Here is a 20,081-nt window from a genome sequence, read left to right as displayed (position 1 = left end):
AGCGACAGCAAGCTGATCGATTATCCACAAAAAGGGAGTTTAAATTAATCCAAACACCCAATTTTCCTTCATGTACTCAGTTGGGGTTCCCTTTGAATGGATGCTAAGCTTCAGGCAATTAGGCTTCATGCTTTTGGAGTTCTGGAGGTGATACACACACACACACACACACACACACACACACACACACACACACACACACACACACACACACACACACACACACACACACACACACACAAAACTTTGTCATGAGCCATCACAGGGACGGTGGCTGCAACCTCCAAAAGTGTCGGAACAATTGTCTGAGTTGTTCGGGCTGTGGGTGAGCGGACAGACAAACAAATGAAAAATCATTCAAAGAGCTACAATTGCTAAAAGCTACAAGGTAGGAGTGAATAATGAATATCAACAAGTCAGACTCACTTGTTATTCAGATGGGTCTACCTTCAGAAAGGAGCACACAGGCAGAGGAGATTATTCCAGCGATGTGTTTTCACATCACTCCCAGGAGAGGATTTATCATCAGAAACCACCTGGTGAAATTGACATCCTCACTATAATTCATGGACCAGTGTTTGTTTATCGCGCTCCTCCTTGTCCAGTCCTGAGATAATTACATTCAGACTTGCTACATATGATCAGCATGACACCAATTTATGCATCGGGGTGTTTTTATCTTTGCGGGTGGTCTGGGGGTGGGGAGTGGGGAGGGAGAGAGGAATCATATTCTCGATATGAATGTGTATCATGTCACGCTGACTCCCGGTGGAGGAGGGAATTACAAGTCTCCACCATTAACAGTACAGTATTCCCGTCCCCACATTTTCCAGGGAAGTGAGGCGTTTTGAATAATAAGTAATAGTTATGTTTTTACTTCATGCACGTAACCTGGGTTTTTCTTTTTTTTGTGCCGAAATAAAGGTGTTGGAAGATCGTGTTGCTTGCTTGGCACAAGATCACCTGTCAGTCAGGTACTCTGCTCATTTAAATAACTAACTTATCAATGGTGCACCTGCTGTGGTTACATCTTGAATTATTATTCAGTGACATCAAGGATGTTTGATTAACCCTGTTGATATGTTGTCGGTTCCTGTGTGGAGCAGCCTTTGATTTAGATACTCATTGGATAAAACACAAGAAACGTTTCTGATGAAAAGCCATCATGTGACACTTGCTCTGAACTGATGAGGGAAAACAACTCTTCCTCAAGGAGTTATTGGTTTGTGAAGGTGGTAAGAGGGGAGAGGTGGAAGAAGTTAATTGTCTGTCATGTCTGGTTGTTTACTTTTATTAAAAGAATCCTGTTGTTTATTGTTGGAGATGAGCTGTGGAAAATGGAGATGTCTATTTTGCATTTGTGTCGAACATCTGGGAATGTAAAGTTATTCATTCCCAATAACCAAACATGAGGAGAACTCCTCTGCACCCACAACTCTTTACTTGACTCCACTCACTCAGAAGATGATTGTGAGTGCTGAGGTTCGAGGAAACCTGGCAGAAACTTTTGTCATGCCAAAAATGTTCATGGAGAGTCAATGGTTTTAATGCTGCAAAGAATAATGTCAAATTGTTTATAAAGTTCTTAAACCTTGATTCAGCAATTCGACGTTATCGTGGTTTTTCACAGAATGGCTGAGGACATCAACAGGGAGACCAAGACATCTTACATGAACCTGAAAGACTGGAGAACAGACCTGGTTTGGAAGACAGCATGAGGTAACAATCGGTAGCAATTTTTAAGGGCTGGAGGGAGGGGTACGAGAACCAATATGAAAGAATAGAGGTGGAAAGGAATGAAGAACTTCGAACTGGGGATGGTAACTAGATATGGGATTATATTGGAATGTGTGCTACCTGGTCAGGTGGGGGAGGATGGACGAATGAGAAGGCACAAACTGGGACAAAAGTGAGGCAATGGATCTGACGACTCAACCTCCTGTTGAGAGATAATTTGACTGATATTAACTTTCCTTGACCACCACCTGAGCACACATTGGCTCAAAGTTGCGTACGGTTCAGCAATACAAGCGAGACCGTGGATCTCTGCAGTTTTTGTTTATATTCCAATTGTGTTAACCTCCCACAGAATGAATGCATTTCTGAAAATGCAAAACTCCAAGGTGAAGGCTATTTTCTCAAGTCCTCAATGAAGGAATAGTAAAAGACTGCATGAGAAGGTAGTCATTTGTTTTCAGAATTATTAAGTTTATTTGTTTGATTTCTGTCATGGAAAGTTTCATGATGAAATGTATTTTAATTCCTTACCATAACTCCTGGTTTTTCCTTGTACATGTGAGCATCAGAATCACGTACTGTGTTGGGATAGATATGCGTTATGTCGGTAATCGATGGATGTGTCTCCCAACCCACGTCATTTCTCCTCCCACTGTTCTGGTGTGATCTTCGGTTAACGTTCTTTTCCCCAAATCCATCCACTGTTCTTTCTGGGGATCCAACAGCCTTTGAAGATGGTTTCTGAATCCTATAAACCAAAGGGTGTCATATAATTTGTGGTTATAAATATATAAACAACCAAAGTTGTCTGGGTCTTTTTGGAATACCCTGTTGGTCTATGACTGTCGATTGTCAAAGTTAGACATTTGAGGACTTTCCGTGTGTTTGCTTGTTCTGTTTCGGGATGTGCATGGGTAAGAGGAGATTATTGTTGATTTTTGTGCTTTTTGAACACACAACTTCAAAACAAGTGTACTCACCTGGTCACTTTTATTTGTGTGCGTGGTTCTTTGTGGTTGTGTGCCAATAAGAGGAACAATCGGCATCAGTGGGTCATGTTTTTGAAATTGTAAAGTATCACACGCCAAATCTCACTCAGTACAAACCAATCAGATTTGGAGTGTGGTGTGAAGCATGACTCCTGATCCGCTTCGGTTTCCCACTGCAAAGGTAACACGGTACGTTGGACCGAGATCCTTTCTTGGAACATAACTCGGTTGGCAGTTGTGTCCATTGTTTGGAAGCCCACGAGACTCAGTAATGAATGGACCCGTGGTGTGGCTTCACCGCTGTCGACCAGAATGGGAGTTGAACTTCGGTTCAGGACCAAGGCCGGTGACAAACACAACAATATTGTATTACATAGACTTCGGGCTGAAATATGGGGACTTTCTTTGTATTCAAAAGTAGAACGGAACTCGGTCGAGTGCATTCCTCCTCCAGGCGAAATAGTTTACATTTTGTATCCCACTATTTTTGTATCACTGATCTGGATCCGGATCTCCAAAATCCAAGTCTTGTTCTTTTCATTGAAGCAACTCTTCTCCCAGATTTTGTCCAAATCTGTTCCCAACTTTTTGAGACATCATGCAAAAGATCGTTTTAAATCTATCAGTCAATGGTGAAAAATCACTTTGAAAATTCAAAAATTATCGGATCCGGATTCGGATCTTCACTGAAAGTCGAATCACTTCATTCAAATCCATCCACAACCTCTTGAGATATCCTGTTCATGGGTAAACAAACAGCAAAACAGACAGATAGGGGTGAACACATAACCTCCTCCAACCTTTGTTGTCAGAGAGAATTATATTTGGAAGCCTTCCTGATGGTTTATCAGCGAATAAAATGGTTGGAAAGGGAGGAAAACGTGGCAAATGTGGCCAGTACATTGCAGTAACCTGCTCCTAATATCCTTCACTGACTGAAAGGCCAACATCGGGTCCAAGTATCATTGCGGTTCAAACGCCCTCTTGGTATCAAAGTATAAAAGTGATTCAACATGAACCCATTTCCATCATCGGTGATTAAAGCCAAAGGGATCAACTGGGAAAGTGTGTTGATTGTAAAGTTTTGTTAAACTAAATTTGAAAGGTTATGGTATGAAATGAGGGTGTGAAATGAAAATGTATCAAAAAATAATCACTAATTTCCATTATTTGATTGAAACAGTAAAAGACTTGTACTCATTCGATGTTGTTAATCCTGCAGGAAACTGTCTTCTGAGAGAGATTTTTCTCAGTCCCTCTCAAGAGAAAAAATGGAGGAAAGGCTTGTTTTGGGAGAGTCTCCAGCATACATCTTTCCACCAAACGTGATGAATGAAGAAAAAGCTTGTGTTCATTTTTACTTTCCCCTGAAAGCTCATTACAATAATTTCCTTTCTCCTTGGTTGATGGACTTCCAATATTTGGCATTTGTTTTCAATAAAACTGCTTTGATGCATTTGTGTACTTCCCAGATAACAGTGATTAAGCTTGTGTTGGGCCAATCTCTGTAAACAAAAAAAAGAGAAAATAAAATCTATAATAATCAATGTCAATGTCTGTTTATCCGACCGTCCGTCTCCTCCATCACAACAAAACCATGAAACATGGCAGCCACAAACTTTGTATGCATATTAAAGGCACTCCAAGGTGGTGCTTGAATGAAAACTGGGGGTTGAAGTTTATTCAAACACCCCTTTTGAAGATAATTTTGTGCATACTGATCAGGAAAAACCAAAATGAGCCTTCCCAAGATGGTGGCATGCCATCTTGTTCAGCCCTCCAGAGTCTGAAGCCATCATTTATTTTTGTCCTCCTCAACAATTCCTTGACTTGAAACAGGCAACAATGGTTTCTTCCCAATAAAGTTCCTCCCCCACTTTCCTCACTTCTATCATAGATTGCCTGATTAATTATCATACCAATGTGGCTTTATTTAATTTCCGCACATTCCATAACCTCAAGATTGTCTAAATCTTTGCCAAATTTCAAAATTTAAACTTCCTTATTGACTTCAGCAGGAGTTCCGACTGCGAACAAGTGTTTACATGTCCAATTTGTACATCGCCTGACATTCCGGGCGTCAACGAGTGCATGGTGTTTATATAACCAATCGGCAATCGCTTGCCAAGCCAGCCATTCCTTATCAATCCTTTCATTGGAGTGCTTGCTTGAGTACTTAAGCCATGTGGCGAGCACTCTACAATACTCACACTGTCACTGAATATATCGATCGACTTGAACAAAGTTCAGGGCCCACTCGCCTGCGTTTGATCGTGCGGTGGTTCACTCGCTGAAAATGTGCAATTTTATTATACATCACGATTCCTCTTTTTGTACGATCTTTCATTCCACAACAAGTCATTTCGGCATAGATTAAAACATGTAGAAAATTTAAATGTTTTGTTTTTAAAAGTTTCTTCAACCGTTTCATTGAAATGCTTGCTTGAGTGGAATGCTCGTAACATCTCCAGAGTTAGGAAGCCAAAATAAATTAGATGATTACAACGAGTAAAAAATATTTTCAGTTGTTTCACTAGCAAAGCAATGAATTGCCACATCACGGCAGGATAGCCGAGAGGTACGCAGGCTCGCTCTTTTTCTTACAAGCTGTTTAGCCTGAGTTTGAATCCCAACCCAGCTATAAACTGTCTTCCCGGTGTATCACAGGCAGGGTGATTCATCAACGTGTGTGCCGTCTCTCAGATAAACATTAAACTATGTCACATCTGTCAGAATACACCCTCTCCCCTTCCCTGTCACCCCTTCTCCCCTCCCCTGTTACCCCTCTCTCCCTTTTTAGAAATTACACCGAAGTTTTGACCTCAAAAATAATTGGTGGTTAAATTCAGTGACTTATCTGCAAATCCTCTTCAAATTTCAAGCAATCAGAAGAAAATTGAGGATTTTTGAAATTTGGCCCACGTTGACCTTTTGAACACAAAATCGATGGGTTTCTTGTTTACGACCAACTCTACCATTTGGTGAAGATTGGTTTTAAATTCTGTTTTGTTGGTGAATGAGATCGGCCAGATGCTCGTGACAATAACAAATCATGAAAAGACCGAAACCAGACACGGCTCTCCAGCAAGGTTTTATAAGAAGATGTAATTAATACAACTACTCCCGTTCAAGGTCCAGATCCCCATCTGGTATGTCAGTGGGATACAAAACGTGAACTGTTCAGCCTGGCTGAGGTATGCGCTCGACCGAGTGCCTTTCTCGTATTTTTTTCTGGAGTTACTTGCATGACTGAATGACAAAAACATCAGGAATTTGCTTCTGACAAATCTGAAGATGACAATGGTTCACGAGCAGTATTTGACGATGTAGATCGTTTCAGAAGTCAAGGATGAGACAATGTGATAATGTTTGACCAAGCTATAAAAATGATCAACATGATGTGGTATGAGTGACAGGTTATTAGCTGCAAAATGTCGAAAACCCGGTTTTGTTCAACAACTTTCAAAATTTGACCTTTGCATAACCTTTAAAGGTCACAAAACAATGCTGTGGACATTAAAATAAGGAAACAGGATACGCGTTATAGCTTATTGGAGTTAGTTCGTCGAAGAAGGTCGAAAACCCGGTTTGATTCCCACAACTTTGAAAATTTGAATTTTGTGAACTTTAAAGGTCAAAGGTCAAGGATTATGACCTTTGGTGCAAAACTTCCTCTGGAACATTCCAGGAACAATATAACGTCATATAGGCTAAATGGCATTTCGCACTCCTCGGATTATCCATACTTTGATGAAATCAGCGTAAAAACAAACTTGAAGGGGGCGCAACGGGCAAGGTGTTCGAGATGGAGCAAAATGGTTTCAAGACTTTAGGTGGGTAATGACCTCAAGATTATGCATAAAAAATATTGTCATCCTTGCTCTCAAAGTTTGGGCTGTCGTATGATTTTGTCAAAATTCGAAATTTTCTAAGTTCGTGACCTTGTGACCTTGACTTTGTGACCTTGACCTTGGGACGAAAATGAAAAATCGAGCTCCGTGGGGCTTTCAGGTGCCCACTGGGCTAACCAAATACCGAAACCACTGCCAGATTTGACAAACCCCTCGGAGAAGATGGATTTTTGTGTCAAAATTCACAATTTTCTAAGTTTGTGACCTTGTGACCTTGACCTTGGAACGAAAATGAAAAATCGAGCTCCGTGGGGCTACGCAGGTGCCATTGGGCTAACCAAATACCGAAACCCCCTGTCAGATTCGACAAAACCCCTCGGAGAAGATGCAAATTGAAATCGGCTACGCCCTAAAAACACGTTTTTTGGGCGTGGCTCTGCCCATAATGGGTGCACCACGCCCATTTTCAGGAAAACAAAACTAAATCATGATATAAACCTCCCACCAAAATTTTATCAGGATCGGATCAAAACCCACGGAGCTATGCTGGGGACATACAGACAGACAGACAGACACACAGACACACAACAATAACGAATATAGTGGTCACTTATTTTTTTTCGTGAAATTTTTTTTTCGTGAACCAAAAAGTTTGCGTTCGATCTCATACGAGTTGGAGTATCTGTGTTGCCCAGTGGAATTCAATGAAATATGTACTTACAGTGCCAAAGGAAAATCTACACCCCGTTTCAAAATTTACACCTTTTGTTGCTTTATAGCCTGAAATTGAATTGCATTAAATCAGACTTTTCCACCTTTATTTTCACATCGTAACCAACAACTTCCAAGTGAAAAACAAATTCTACAAATTTCAGAATATTAATTAAAAATACAAAACGAGAATATCTGGCTTGGATAAGTGACCACCCACCCCCATTTTAATAGCAACTGAAAAGGAAAAAAGAGGAATCAGTGTTTTCAGACCCTCACCGGACTTGTTTTGTGTGATGTTTGTGTACTGGTGTGTTATGTAATTAATAAGAAATTATTAGAACTGCCACTTTATAACTGCTGGCAGTGGTGACTGGGTACGAAGACGTCTCACTTTGATTGGACACCTGACCCGAACCCATTGTGCTACTCCTCCACCCTCAAATCCATCCGGGCACAGCCAAGTGAACCTTATTCAAAAAATAAAAATGAAAAAAACCAAAAGAACCAATTACAAAAAATTAAATGATTCTGGGTGCCAGACCATGCACCCAATCAAGATGAAATTTAAAATATGTATTATTCCCCATCACAACTCGATCATAAATGTGACGTTTCACGTCGATTGGTTAAGCAGGTCCAGAGAAAACAATATTTAATATTTTTCTTCAATCCAATATGGCTGCCAAACCATGTGCCCCATCAATTATTCCTCAACAAACTTGTAACCCACGTCTTGGGGAACATGTGTGTCAAGTTTCCCCTCGATCTGTCCAGCCTTTGTGGAGAAGAGGATATTTAAAGGTTTCAGAGTAAATCCAATATGGCTGCCAAACCTTGTGAGAAATGATGTCAAATGTGTGAACCTTTTGTTCCTCATGGATAGGCAGTCAGACATGTACAGTTTCACCTCGATCTGATCAGCCACTTCAGAAGATTTTTTAATGTTGTTTTAAAAAAAAAAAAAAAAAATGGCTGACGAATCACATGACCAATCAATTTCTTTTTCTTTTTTTCTGTTACGATGTTATTAAATATTTTTCTCTGGACCATTTTATCCCTCGATGACCATCAAATTTTTTTATACTGATCAGATGTAGCATTCTACATATGCAATGATGTCATAACAAAGGCACCAATGACATCATAAAAATCACATTTATTTCCCCATGATGAGTATTTGCCATGTGCCAAGTTTCAATTTTTATCCTTCATGTGGTTTTTGAGGTATGAAGGTCAAAAATGTTTCCGTTTTTCCAACATGGCTGCAGCACCATGTAACCAATGACATCATAATTACAATAAAACATTCTACATCAGCATTCGCTCCTTTAGTGAAAATTTCAATTCAATCCGACAAGCGCTTGCGGAGAAAAGCACAAAAGTTCTGTGTGGACAAACAAACAGACAGACAGACAAACGGACCCAAATGCAACACCTTCTCCTTCAGCGAGGTTAAAAATCACTCCTTGAGTGACATGGCTAAACAATGGCACTCGTTAGAGTGCATACCTCCTCCAGGTCAGGTCATGTATGGGAACATGCGCCTAAGCAGCGCGTCACTGCGTCCACTCTCTGCCGGTACTCCAGGGGCGGCCTCCATCTGGCAATCCCCCAGGCAGATGCCTGGCCCATCCCCATCTCCTTCAGACTCTGATCAACCTGCTACAACCACAAGGCACGGAGTCGGCCCATTGGCCTCCTCCACTCACGAGACTCCCTCGCTGAGAGAATCTGGTGAGCAGGATCAGCGTCAGGAAAATGAGCCACATGTCCAGACAGCCGCAGCTGACGCTCGCGGATTATGCAGGTAACAATTCTCATTGGAGTCTCATTGGAGGCAATGATGCAATATTTTCATGAATTCAGCAATAATATGACATTCTACAAGGTTTTTGAAGTCAGCAGGAAATCAAATCACTCAAATTCACAGTTCATTGCTGTGATTGTAATACACAGAAATATTTTCTCAACGTTTTCGGGCGAGAAGTTATGGTCCTTCGCTCGTCGTTTTTTTCACATCGAAAAAGACGTTCAACGCTCACAGAAGTAACTTTTGACACTTTTGCAACTTTGTGTACAAACTTTATGGAATGTCATGGCGTGCCAGATCCATGATCTGCTTTCTGTCCTTGTTCTGCTCCAAACGCCTCTCCAAATAAGATGCCATCTCACATGGATCACTGCCGAAGCTGAGAGATTTCAGATCGTTGAAAGCATCAGAGATCGTTTACGTAGAACTTTCGCATTTAGTAACCAGCTCAATCGGGCACTTGCAGTCATGATCGATACTGAGCAAGTCCTTCGCCAGGTGTTCTGATGCTATCGCTTCCTTTGCTCTGGTAACAAGCAAACCATTACCTTGAAATTCCCCAATGAATCTCTTGACTTCTGGCAAATTGTCAGCATCGTGGATCCAATTTGCACAATTCTAGAAAGGTCTCTTCAGTTTGTACCATTAAAGAGGAATGCTTTGAGAGGAAAATTACCGGCTTTTGAAGCATGAGCCAATCAGTGCAATGAATAGGGCAACGTAGCACACTGCATCAACCCTGCCTTCTGATGGAATGAGTGGACCCAGGTCATGCCAGAAAAACGTGTCCCACACCATGATGGAACCACCATAACCTTTTGCTGTTGGAAACAGACACTCAGAGCTGTGTGAACATCCTGGGTTGTCACCACATGCACACGTTCATTCGTGGAGAACAAGATGAGGGATGACTCATCAGATCATATCACATTCCTCCACTGCTCGGCAGCCCATTGCCGATGCTCCTTGCATCACTGGACCCACACACAGGCGTTCACAGATGTTATTCACACTTTGTGCATCAGCAATCAGGCTATGATTTCCAGTCCTGTGAAGTTCCCTTTTGACTGTTTTCGACGATACAGGATGCTCACGACTTACGGTGAACTCTGCACACGGTTTGTCCACCGTTCCTCTCGTTTCATCGCGCAGTCTGGACATATGCCCATGCATCACGCTCGTCAAGTGTACACTTCCGTCCACCGTTGGCCTTCGATGACGATGTACTTCCTTTTTCCAGACAGACTTCACTTTTGAGACAGTTCCTCGTGACACGTTAGCAATTTCATCCTTTTTCACTGAAGCGGCTGCGGAACCGCACCAATATTTACACCCTGATCAACATCGCTGAGGTCTCCTCCTGCAGCCATGCTGGCTCTTCATGCCAGACTCGAGCCGCAGTCTATTATTATTCACCATTTATCGCGATGATATTGACAGTGAGGTGAAGATGTTGGGAATGGGTTGAGCATGAATGATGAAAATAGGGATGATACAATAAAAAGAGAATTATTAGAACATGTGACACAAGAGAAGGATATCTGCAGTTGCTAATAGATACACAGTACAGGTAGAGAGCACAGTGCCAGGCAGCTATAGGTAAAGGTAACCGGGTTATACATTGCATGAACAGCCCACCCAACCCAAGTCCTCAAGCCCCACCCCCCACCCACAAATCTTCAAACAAGTCCCCACCGAATGTCCTTTACCCACCCCAATCCCTCCCCCAAGCCTCAACCCTCTTCTCCCAACTCTCTGCCCCCTCACTTCCCTCCCATCACCCAACTCTCTGTCTTTCCCAACCCCCTCTTCTTCAAGTCCTCATTTCCCACCACCGAACACCAAGTCCTCAACCACTCCTCCCAACCCTAAGCATTCAAACCCCCCCAAAGCCTCAACATCTCTACCCTCATTCAAACACTCTGTTCTTCCCTCTCCCTTTCTTCTTCAATTCTCCACTCAAACCCAACCACAAGTCCTCAATCTTCCCCAAAACATAAGTCATCAACCAACCCATTCCAAACCTCAAGTCCTCAACCATCCCCCCAACAACAAGTGAGAACACCTCTCCCCAAAATCCTAAGTGTTCAACCCACCAAATCCTAAGTCTTGAATCTCTCCCAACCCCAAGTCCTCAAGGCTCCCCCTCCCCCGACCACAAGTCCTCAACCACCCCTCACCCTTCCAACTCTGGTCAGCTCAGGTATGGGAGCATGCGCCAGAGCAGCGCTTCGCTGCATCCACTTTCCACCACTACTCTAGGGGCCTCCGTCTGGCCATCCCCATCTCCTTGAGATGCCAATCAACCTGCTGCAACCATGAGAAATGTGGTTGGCCCATTGGCCTCCTTCGCTGAGAAAATTTGGAAAGCAGGATCAGCATCAGGAAAACGAGCCACATGTCCATAGATGGTGCTCACGGATTATGCAGGTAACAAATCTCATTTGAGTCTCTCTAAGTAACTGTTCGTTGGACACAAAGTCCGACCAGCGATTGCCAAGGATTCTCCGAAGAGACCTGGTACCAATGGAATCAAGTCTCCATCTCAGATTTCTGGTCAGAGTCCAAGTCTCACATCCATAGAGCAAGACTGGAAGCACCAAGTACCTGAAGACTCGGACTTTCGTCCTCTTGCACAGGTACTGGCAGCGCCACACCCCATGATCCAGTGAATCCATGACTCCCCAGGCCCGACCCAGATGTCTGTTGGCCTCTGGGTCACAGCCAGCAGAGACATGAATATCACTGCCAAGGAAAGTGAATCTCTCCACGACCTCAACATCCTCACCACAAACAGGCACATACAGGACAGCAGCATCCAAGATGTCATTGAAAGCCTGGATCTTAGTTTTGACCCAGGATACCCATTATCCCAGCAGCTGCAACTTCTCATTCAGCACCTCGAGGGCCCTCAAAAGGATATTTAGAGTCTCTGCAAAGATGACTGCATCATCTGCGAAATCAAGGTCAGAGATCTTGACATTCCCAGACGATGCACTGCAGCTTGATCTCTCCAAAGTCCTCCCCAGAATCCAGTCGATACAAGTTCTGAAAAGTGTGGAGGCCAGTACACACCCCTGACGAACTCCAGTAATAACTGGAAATAAGTCAGAGATGGTACCACCACATCTCACAGCACTCTCAGTACCGGAGTCAAGTTCAGATATCAGATCAATCAGTTTTGGTGGCACCCCACGAAGACCAAGAATCCTCCAGAGCGCATCCTGATTCACTGAATCAAATGCTTTACAGAGATCAACATAAGCTGCAAGCAGCCCTTGCCGAAACGCTCGCCTGCGTTCGGTGAGAACCCGAAGAGCAAGGATATGGTCAATCGTTGACCTCTTTGGTGTAAAGCCTGACTGCTCTGGATGCTGGTGCTCAAGCAGATGGTGGTGAACCCCATCAAGAATTATCCAAACCCAGAACTTGACCGGCACTGAGAACAGGGTCACCCCTCGGTAGTTGTTGCAGTGTTGAGAATCACCCTTCCCTTTCCAGAGAGGGATAACAAGGCCCCTCTTCCAGTCAGTTGGGATGATGCCTGTGTTCCAGGCAGAGCAAAGAACTGCATGCAACGACATGAGTGCAGCATTTCCACCAGCCTTGAGAAGTTCAGCATGGAAGCCACAGATCCCTGGAGCTTTACTTGATTTCAACCGGTTCACCGCAGCCTGTGTTTCCACAAATGAAGCTGGATCACAGTTGATTGGATGGTCAGCAACAGGGATTGTAACACTCCTGACGTCCAACTTGACAGCTGGTGGACTGCCTGGTACAACCGCTCAAAGTAACAGGTCCAGCGGGCCTTCACTTCAGACTCCTCTGTCAAGAGCCTCCCGCTCTCTGCTCTAACTGCAGTGCTCCGAGGGATGGGCTTGGATGAATGCAATGCGCGAATTCCCCTGTAAGCATGGCGAGAATCACTTGTCCACAGGTGATGCTCTACCCCCTCACAGATTCCTCGCACATAGGCCTTCTTGTCCACCCTTAGCACACATACAGTTTTACACCTCAGCTCCTTCAACAGCTCAGCTCTGCCATTCAACCTGGCCCTGCGACTCTGGTCAATGGTATCCAGTTTCCCTTGAGAGACAAAATTCTTCTTTGCCCGACGGTGAGTTTCAAGACATCCACCGGCAACATCAAGGACAGTGGTCTCAAAGTCACTCCACAACTCTTCAGGATCTCCCAAAGCACCCAGACCCCCCAAATCTCCACTCAGGTTGTTCACAAACTCCTCAGCTACCCTCTCATCCTTGAGCTTGCCAACATCCAGTCAAGGCTGGGATGGTACGATTCTCCTGGATTTAAGGTGCAACTTAAGAGTTGCTTCAACAATTCGGTGGTCAGTATTGAGGAACTGAGCACTCTGGTAGACCCTGCAGTTATGGATCATCCTTCAGTGACCATCAACGAGGACATGGTCAATCTCCTTTGCCACACCACCAGCGTTGGAATACCAAGTCCAGCGATGAGCTTGTGGGTGCTGAAACCATGAACCGGCCAACCTAAGTCCATGACTTCTTGCAAAGTCAGGGAACTTGGTGCTATTCAGGTTCTACTTAATCAAAAATCATGCACTTAACCTATTGATCAGGAAACAAATAAAATGGGGATTACTTTCATCGTGTCATTACACGATTTTCAATAATATAATTATTACACTCTGATCGAGTTAACATTCATTTCTCTAATGCCTTCTGCACTGGGCGATGATTCTGTTTTATCTTTTGATTGTCTTTCAACAAAATATGGAGGCATTTTACTTAAATTACAGTTAGGCCAGTGCCAGCCACGAATCAGTGAGAGCAATGCAATTACAATACATGGTACAATTCCTAATTCCATCAATTGATTTCATATTTGCTGTTTGGTCTCACCATTATTTCTATTTTCTGCATTATGGTTAATATAAATACCGTGCTGATTTTCCTCATATATTGATTTTCCCCTTACAATTGACTTATGATTCCTAATATATAATATTGACTAATCTGTGCTGGAGTGGTGGGCTTGCGATAATAGATCAATCCATGTCACGTTGTCCATAGGTACAGTGATTGACAATACATCAATCAATCAATACAAGCCACCAATTACCAGTGGCATACCTTACTGTGATATAACCAGTCATTTACATGTGTTCCAAGGTACTGGTTTTAATGATGCGGACTCTAAATTACTCCGCGAATTTCGATCCATTCAAGAAAAAGTGAGAAAAAAACAAATTGGGAGAATACTCTGTCACTTGAAGACCCCAATACGAATCCACATTCAGACAATTTCAAAAGAAACTTAATCTGTTGACGAGATAAGCAAAAATAAAATCATCACAAAGGAACCTAGTCTCGAATAAACCCATTATTTATAACCAAAAGTAACATTAAGTTTCGAATTCCATAATGAATTGTAATGGAGAGGAACATAATTTTTGATGAGCTGAGTCTGAAAGTAGTTTACTCAGTTACTGTGTACACAACCTCTACTAGTTACCAACTCTTCCCCATGTTTATGTATTTGACAACCAACCCGGCAAACAAATGTGTGAAAATAACTTTTCTGATTAATATCACATGCAAACATTATCACGAGTATCACTTGTTCATCACTACAACACAGATCAAAGCACACTGGTGTGCTGTTGCTAGGTTTTACATTGTTATATTAATTAACAGGAGTAATAAAAAAAAGAAAGTACATCATTGTAGTCACAGGGCGGCCACCCCGGAGTCTTTCTCGGGACGGCCAGCTCTGCGAACTCACTCCATGTTGAGAGGGGTCCTGACATTCTATCAGCATGATTTATCGAGCTGCCAAACTTTGACATCGCTCCCGAACCACTCTGGTTGTAGGGTGTTCATTTGGAAAGAACTTTGACAACATGGTTAAGAGATACAAAATTTCTCCAAACAGTTCAACAATACCAAATGCCAACGTTGTTTAATTAATTCCCAACCTTTCTCATTTACATAACCATTCTCTTAAACCAAATTTATAAAAAGAAAGATGTTTTTTGCTTTCTGCACGAGTTAGTTGACCTTGGCTTGGCTGCAAGCCCGCAGATCAAAAGGCTTGGCTTCAAGCCCCAAGAATGTTGCTGTGATAAATATTTGAAGGCTGTGGGTCCGAAAAGCACCAGCTCCACCCGTAATTTCCCCCCAAAAGCATTTTCATTTTTCTAAATATGTAGCTTGCTACACGTCTTTGTCCTGGTTCTTGGATGTCTGACATTTAAGAAAGATCACTATTTTAACCTAAATTTTCTTCACTTTATGTACTTGCAAGTACTTGCTTCACAAATCAATCATTGTAAGAGGTTTAATAATTTCGTTTAATCAAATCTGTTTCTGGTGTATGTTCCCCCTCCATCCCCTCCCTTACCTCAAATGGCCGCACTGCTGATTCCACACGTGATAAAGCTGAATGTCTAAACTCGGTGTTTGCAGCTAAATCTTGTGTCCCAAACCCATCACTATCTCTACCCACTTTACCCAGTCGCACCCAACTGTCCCTGGACTCTGTATCCTTTTCTCCTGACAAGGTGGAGAGCTTGCTTTCAAACCTCGAGTCAGATTCTGCAACCGGTCCAGACGGCATCAGCCCACGTGTCCTCAAAGCCTGCTCTTCTGCTCTTGCTCACCCTCTCTCTGTTCTATTCACCCTCTCATTTTCCCAAGGTCATCTGCCATCTGCTTGGAAATCTGCTAACATCACTGCCCTGCATAAAAAAGGTGCAAAAACAGATCCCTGTAACTATAGACCAATCAGCCTTCTCCCAATCATCAGCAAGGTTATGGAATCCATCATCGCTTCAGACATGAAATCCTTCCTCTTCTCCAATGGCTTGATTTCCAATCATCAATTTGGTTTCAGACCAGGTCACTCTACCCTAGATATGCTGCTACTGCTCTCCCATCAATGGATGGAGGTCCTCAATGCCAGACAGGAAATCCGAGCCGTATCCCTGGACATATCACGTGCTTTTGACACAGTCTGGCACCCTGTCCTACTCACCAAACTCTCTTCCCATGGTATTCAAGGCCATCTCCACTCATGGCTAGCAGACTTCCTCTCCTGTCGCAGTCAACGTGTGGCCCTAAATGGAGTTCTTTCATCCCCTCTTCCTGTGCAGGCTGGAGTTCCTCAAGGTAGCGTTCTGGGCCCTGTTCTTTTTCTGGTTTTCATCAATGATCTCTCGGACTCTCTGGAAAATCCTCTATTTCTCTTTGCCGATGACTCCACCCTCTGCCGTACCATCTGTCATCCCTCAGACCGGCAAGCAGCAGCTTCTTCGCTCACTGCAGATCTGGATAAAATCACAAACTGGTCCAACACGTGGAACATGTCTTTCAATCCAGACAAATCTCACACTCTCACTATGTCTCTTCGAAAGGACCGTTTACAAAACCCCCCCATCCACTTTCTCAACAATCCTCTGGAAGAAGTCTTTTCTTTCAAGCTTCTGGGTCTCACTATCTGCCATGACCTTTCCTGGGAAAGTCACATTTCCAACCTTGCCTCAAAAGCCAGTCGCCGACTGGGAATCCTCAGTCGTGCAAAGTCCTTCCTCGGCCCTCTTGAGCTCCTGACCACTTACAAAGCTTTTGTCCGTAGCCTGATGGAGTACTGCTCTCCCCTCTGGGCTGGTGCTCCTGCCTCCCACCTTTCTCGACTTCACGCTGTCGAAACCAGGGCTTTTAAGATCATTGGCATCTCCCGCAATGAAGCTGAGTCTTTGGGCCTCTCACTCCAATCACCGCAGGTTGGTCGGTGGTCTTTCTGTCTTCTACCGACTCCTCTCCAGCCTTGCCCCCTGCTCTCTCTACGATTTGTCCCCACCACATTTCCACAGGGCGCTCAAGGTCCGCCAACAACCCCCTTCTGGTAAAACTACCAAAATCACGAATCACTGCTCATCTTCACTCTTTCATTCCTCTTTTTCCCGCCTTTGGAATAAACTTCCTCACTCTATTCTTTCCCATTCTTCCCTCCAGGCTTTCAAAACAGCTGTTCACCACCACCTCTTATCTTCCCCCATCCAAATCCTCGATTTTTTCTACCCCGATAATCCACCCAAGCCCACTTCCTTCAATTCTCCTGCTTTCCTTCCTGAAAGTCCCTTTAATGTCCATCTTCCCCTCGCCATGTTCCCCGTCCCATCCCCATCCCTCTCCCTTCCACATTTCACCTGTGTCTGTTCCCCAATGTTTTGTCCCTTCCACTCCCGCCCCTCTTGTCTCATGCCTCATTGCTGTGAGTTGTGTGTTAGCTCTCATACGAGCCTCGACCAAGGTATACAAAAAAAAAAAAAAAAAAAAAAAAAAAAAAAAAGGTATTTGCAATGATAATGTCTCACAGTTAATTAATTCATCAAATCTTGCAGCAATTCCATAATTCTCATCCAAGTTAACATTATTTCATTCATTATATGCAAGGAATTTTTCCTGCTTGAGTAGATCAAAAGGTTACATTGGGTGGTTTGCCATTGCCTTCCCAGCCAAGGGCGTAGCCAGGCTGAGGCAGACGAGGCAGTTGCCTCGTCGCTCATTTACTGAAATATGATCTGGCCTGAGCCGTCTGGCCATCTGAGCTCCCTGGGGAGTAAACTATCAAAGCTACCCGGCAGTGCTCTGAATACTCTTATCTCCACTCCTATCACAATACCTAAATAGGACAATACCCCTCCCCCCCACAGTGACTGAAGATGTACCAGGTCAGTTTGATTGTGCAAATGTAACCCTCGACCAGTCAACCCTCCTCCCAGTACACTGATCTCATGAGACACCAGCTCATGCACTTGGATCTGTTGAATTAACGTTTTTGTAGTCATATATATATATATATATATATATATATATATATATATATATATATATATATATATATATATATATATATATATATATATATCTTCTTCTTCTTTCGGCTGCTCCCGTTAGGGGTCGCCACAGCGGATCATCCATTATGATCCGCATAGTGATTTGGCACATGTTTTACGCCGGATGCCCTTCCTGACGCAACCATGGTCGCGTCTTATGACACAGGGATATGGTACACCTCTTTTAACCGGGGTATACACCGGCCCAGTATACTGGTACTCATTTCGCCGACCTCGGAAGGATGACAGGCTGAGTCAACCCCCTGGTGTATTAATTCAGTGGCTCAACGGGGCTTGAACTCAGGACCTTTTGGATCCCAAGCCGCTGCCCTAACCACTGCGCCAACACCAGGCTGTAGTCATATATATATATATATATATATATATATATATATATATATATATATATATATATATATATATATATATAAAATATATAATATATATATATATATATATAATAGGGGGTATAATATTTATATAATAGGGGGCAACCATTTGATATCCAGGGAGGGGGGGGTGAGGGCTTGGGGGAGCTGGAGTTTTTTAAAATAAATAAATTTACGTTAAGATCACGTTAATGACGTTATGTGTACAATGTGGAAAAAAAAAATTTTGTTTGGGATTACGACAGAAAAAAATATTTAAGTTCTGGAAAAAAAAATCCATGCAGCCCCGCCCCCACCCCCGAGATAACGAATGGTTGCCCCCTGAAACTCATGCACTTGACAGCCTGGCACTAGCTGATGTCACCGAGTGGGTACACCAAGAGACAAAAGGAAGGGGATCTGACTACACACATACTTAACGACATAACTGACTTTTGGGACATCTGTATGTTGAATGCAAATGGTTTCCAGATCCGTAACAATATTTTATATATATATATATATATATATATATATATATATATATATATATATATATATATATATATATATATATATATATATATGTATATGACATAAAACACAAGATTTAGTAAGATATAATTTTGTCTTGCTTGTATAGCATCTACATCATCATGGAGATCAAAAGACCATAAAAAGAGGTTTCACTGACAGTCAATTTGATTCCAGTACAAAAGTACCACCTTATTTTATACTGTTAAAAAACAGTAGGAGCCAAATTGAGATTACATGAATATATTTAATTTTATTTCTTCCACACTTCCCATCACTCTGCCTTCCATTTCCATCATGCTGACTTCTCTCCCACCCACCCACCCCACCTCTCCATCCCCATGGACATCTCCGGGTGGTTCCCACATGCTGTTTGACTGTACCTCATTTTGTTCAATCCTCCATTACCCCCCCTCTCTATCCCCATGGACATCTCCGGGTGGTCCCCACATGCTGTTTGACTGTACCACATTTCGTTCAATCCTACACTACCCCCCCTCCAATCCATCCCCATGGACATCTCCGGGTGGTCCCCACATGCTGTTTGACTGTACCCAATTTTGTTCAATCCTACACTACCCCCCCTCTCCATCCCCATGGACATCTCCGGGTGGTCCCCACATGCTGTTTGACTGTACCCCCATGCCGTTCAATCCTACACTACCCCCCCCCCCACCGCCACAAGTCTCACTACAAAATCCAAGTTGAGAACCCGTACCCCCTCAATTCCACCACCAAACACATGTCGAGAACCCCCTCCACTCATGCTTACCTCCTCCCAAGCCCTCTCCCCACTTCCCTTAGCTCACCCCTCCTCCCACACCGTCATGAAAATGACTCGGGGACTTGAGTTACCCTCAAGTGAAACTAAAGTTCACTGGAATTAAATTGCATTGCAACCCTATCTTCAGTGACACATCTCCTCTCTTGACTCATGGAGTTTCGAACCATGTGTCTATTCATGGCCCTTTGCCTCAAGCAGCACCTTGCTCTCTGGTGGTACGCCATTTCTTGCTTCATATTGAACTTGCGATTGTTTTCATCCGCAATTAAGAACAACAGCTTATGCGACACCGCCCAGACTGGACAAATTCATCAACATTTAGCGGTGAGTTGAAGTTGATAACTCGATTTTCTTCATCATAATGTTGAATATTTGAAAGAAAATAAACTCTCTGCTTCCACAGTGCAGGTCGC

At 43.2% G+C, this 20,081-nt stretch overlaps 1 protein-coding gene across 6 annotated transcripts in view; it reads left to right on the top strand.

Annotated features, from left to right (window-relative positions):
* The window catches only part of LOC147034110 (uncharacterized), an 89,989-nt gene extending 85,747 nt beyond the window's left edge, over positions 1–4,242 (top strand). For all 6 annotated transcript variants that reach the window (XM_085876632.1, XM_085876613.1, XM_085876623.1 and 3 more), the window contains 2 exons: positions 2,908–3,068; positions 3,949–4,242. The gene's annotated coding sequence lies outside the window, so the exon portion shown is untranslated. The remainder of the gene's footprint in view (positions 1–2,907; positions 3,069–3,948) is intronic.
* The last annotated feature ends 15,839 nt before the right edge of the window (positions 4,243–20,081 follow it).

The sequence above is a fragment of the Eptatretus burgeri genome, chromosome 1 (genome assembly GCF_056783735.1).
Source record: "Eptatretus burgeri isolate ZD-2024b chromosome 1, Ebu_testis_v1, whole genome shotgun sequence".
In the NCBI taxonomy this organism is placed as follows: domain Eukaryota; kingdom Metazoa; phylum Chordata; class Myxini; order Myxiniformes; family Myxinidae; genus Eptatretus; species Eptatretus burgeri.
Note: the sequence above shows the minus strand (reverse complement) of the source record. Positions and strands in the feature narration are given on the sequence as shown.